Raw genomic sequence first — 3,887 nt, forward strand, 5'->3', positions numbered from 1 at the left:
AGAAATTGCTCCTGGCAGGCTCAGGGGACCATATGGGATGCCGGGTTCGAACCACCTTCCTTCTGCATTCAAGGCAAATGCCCTACCTCCATGTAATCTCTCTGGCCCCCTCTTGAGCAGTCTTGCTCAGTTGGACATATGAAGTGAAAATGAAAGACATTCTAGTTTTGTTTTCAACAAAATTAGCAACTAAAATATTGCAGAAATTTCTTTTTATTTAATATGGAACACTTCACGAATTTTCATATCAATCTTGCGCAGAAGCCATGCTAATCTCTGTATCATTCCATTTTTAGAATATGTGCTGCCAAAGCAAGCACAGTAATTTCTTTTTCTTCCTTTTTTTGTTTTTCTTTTCTTTTCTTTTTTTTTTCTGCCAGATCCGTTTGATGCTCAGGGGTTACTCCTGGCTAAGCACTCAGAAATTGCCCCTGGCTTGGGGAGACCATATGGGACACTGGGGGATGGAACCGCAGTCTTTCCTTGGCTAGCACTTGCAAGGCAGACACCTTACCTCTAGCGCCACCTCACCGGCCCCAAATTTCTTATTTTTAATTTAGTTTAGATATCTTCTACACAGTTGGATTTTTCTTTCCTACCTTACTTCTTCCCTCCCCCCCTTTCTTCTTTCTTAACACTCAGCAATGTTCCGGGATTACTTCTATGTGTTCATAGATTATTTCTGGTGGTGCTTGAGACCATATGGGGTGCCAGGGACCTAGTCCAGATTTACCACATACAAGATAAGCACCCTATCTGCTCTACTATCTCTCTAGCTTGCTACCACAATGTTTTAAATCACTAAAGTTGAAAGATTAGTTTACTCAAACTTGCATTTCTGGCCCATGTATATTCTGTCAGGATTAAAAAAACTGAACGTATTTGACAAGAATATTACTTCACCCACATAACCTCTACTATTTCAAATCCAGCCACTCCAGTGAAATTACTAGGTAGATCATTTTGGCTCTAGAAAACCCATGGGAAATAGGAATGTTGTGTGGTAGAGTTCCAGGTTTGCATGCATGAGGCCCTAGATTCTACCCTGGGGACCTAAAAATTAAAATAACAAAAATAGACGGATTGCCTTACTTTCTCCCATCCAATTACTAACCAGGCCTGACCTTGCTTAACTTCCTAAGGATCAGGTGAGATCAGGTGTGTTCAGGGTGCTATGGCCATAGACCCTGATAGCCTTACTTTCTATCTACAAGAGAGTAGCTAGAGATAAAGCAAGGCTAGGACATCGACACAGAGATTACATCTATTTATGTCTATCATGACTCTCTAGACAAATTTCCTCATCTGGTCCTCTAAAACAGCAGTCCTGCAAAACACTTCCGAAAAATACTCAATCCTCCCAAATAACTATTAACTGAAAGTTTTTCCACCAATAAATTACGTTTCCAGTCCAGAAACTTAAGTCCATGATAAAATATAAAACAACCAGGAGCTCTTGAATGAAGTCACAAAAGACTTTCAAGCAGCAACAGTTGCCTCCAACCTCATAACAGGTTCTAAGCTAGAAGCAATGAACCTATTTCTAGGCAGAAAAGAAAAGCAATGAATCCACTGCAATTTTTTACAATTGTGATTAGTAACACATGCTATTATGGGAATTACCTTCAGACACAACCAATGTTTCCTGTACCTAAAATAGTTGTCTCAATGCCAGACATTCGGGGTTGAAGCAATAGCACAGCAGTAGAGTGTTTGCCTTGCACACAGCCAACCATGGATGGACCCTGATTCAATTCCCGGCATCCCATATGGTCCCCCAAGCCTGCCAGGAGCGATTTCTGAGCACAGAGTCAGGAGTAACCCTTGAGTGCCACCCGATGTGACCCAAAACAAAACAAATTAATATCAGACATTCTCACTAACCAAGGGACACAGAAAAACATATTTAAGGAATGGAAGTAGCAAAAGTGAGCTCAAGAAGTTCAGGAGTTGCAAAGGTAAGAGTCAGGGGCCTTGGGCTTGTCTGTGGTGTTGATGCAGATACTTAGTCATACATAACCATTCAATCCAACATTACTAAAAGCATGGGACCCAAACTAAAATTATTAAACTTCAGACTGTATCTATCAAAGAATCGTATTGAGAGTGGAGGGAACCTGACTCCCTTGACTAAAAATGTTTTATTTTTACAGAGCTGGGGACTGAACCCAGGGTTTCAAACATGCAAGGAAAGTACTCTGCCACTGAACCATATCTGTGGCCCCAAACAAAAATTTTTTTCATATAAAATACTTTTAGCTTGTTAGTTATTGTTGGGGCCACACCCTATGGTGCTCAGTAGCTATGTTAATACTGGGGATAAAAATACAGGTCCTTGGTGGCTGGAACTATGGCACAGAAGTAGGGTGTTTGCCTTGCATGAGGCTGACCCAGGACGGACCGTGGTTTGCTCCATCAGTGTTCGATCCATTGGTGTCCCATATGGTCTCCCAAGCCAGGAGCTATTACTGAGTGCATAGCCAGGAGTAACCTCAAATCTCACCAAATGTGGCCAAAACAAACAAACAAAAAAAAACCCAGGTCCTCTTACATACAAAGATGTGCTCTATCAGTTGAGATACATTCCTGTTCCCTTTCTTTTATAGATTAAATGTGTTGGAACAAAGCATAATAAATACAGGGGTTGGTATGAGTTACAGTGTCAGATGTCCACCGGGGTTCTACAGATAAGGGAGGTTCCCAGGACAGAGATACTGGTGTTCACTTCAGGGTCTGGAAAATCAAGGACAAATGTCTCCCCTCACACTCCCCTCACTTTTCTTATTTTTATGAGGATATGGATTATATGTATCTGAACCAGGCATCTCAGCCTGCTAATCCTCAGCTCAAGAAACGGTCACAGAGCTGATCATCATACCCCTGGGATGATGAATACTCACATGACAGCAGCCAAATTACAGTCCCCATCGGCTTTCTGAATGCGATATGTGTTCACTCTTTGCAAAAGTCCTTTGGAAATATGATGTGAAACCTCAGTGCAACAAGTAGAAGCAATGGGGAGTATGGCTACAAACAAGAGGAAAAAAAAGGCTCAGTCTTATTTTTTTTATAAATCATGATCTGGCTCTTCTCTGAAAGACCCAGAGGTAGAAGAAAGTGCTTTGTTGCACACAGCTCTGGGCCAGGAGCAGTCTATACCTTCCAGAAGGGACCCTGTATTTGGGGGAAAACACTCAATACAACCAAAAACACAAAATCAAGAAAAAGACAGTGAGACTAGTGAGGTGCAGACTTGTCACATTCAAAAGTGTTCCACACAGGGGCGCAAGGAAAAAAGTGTCCCGCACAGTAAAGAGTACCAGGTACATGGTGCAGTTTAAAAGTTTTCTGCCGATGGTAATAATTCTCAAAGACAACAGAGAAAAGGATCAAAATGACTGACTCATGGAAGGAAACTTGCCACAAATAGCGGGGGTTGTGAGGCGGCGGTGCAGAAAAGGAACCACTGTGACAGTGATAGTTGGAAATGATCACATTGGACAAGAATTTGGTGCTCAACGGAGGGAAAGTGATATGCATGATACCTCTTCAGTAATAATATTGCAAACTACAGTTGCTAAAAGGAAAAAATGGGTGGGGGAAGAGAGAGAAGAAAAATGTCTGCCATAGAAGCAGGCAAGGGAAAGAATGGGAGGAAAATAGGGACATTGGTGGCAGGAAATGGGCACTGGTGAAGGGATGAATGTTGTACATTGTATGTCTGAAGCTAAAACATGAATAATTTTTATATTGATGATTTAATTAAAAATATTTAAAAACTGTTTCCTTCTGGGCATACATTTGAATAGACTCTTAAAGTATGTACTGGTTGGGGACATTAAAACTTGTCCAAACTAAAGGATATGCAGAATAGATTTCTGAGACAG

The 3,887-nt window shown here is 41.3% G+C and overlaps 1 non-coding gene across 1 annotated transcript; it reads right to left on the bottom strand.

Annotated features, from left to right (window-relative positions):
• Positions 1–216: 216 nt before the first annotated feature.
• Positions 217–320, bottom strand: LOC126002330 (U6 spliceosomal RNA). Its single transcript, XR_007493069.1, has one exon. It is a non-coding gene; the product is annotated as a U6 spliceosomal RNA (small nuclear RNA).
• Positions 321–3,887: the final 3,567 nt, after the last annotated feature.

Source organism: Suncus etruscus, chromosome 2, assembly GCF_024139225.1.
Source record: "Suncus etruscus isolate mSunEtr1 chromosome 2, mSunEtr1.pri.cur, whole genome shotgun sequence".
NCBI lineage: Eukaryota > Metazoa > Chordata > Mammalia > Eulipotyphla > Soricidae > Suncus > Suncus etruscus.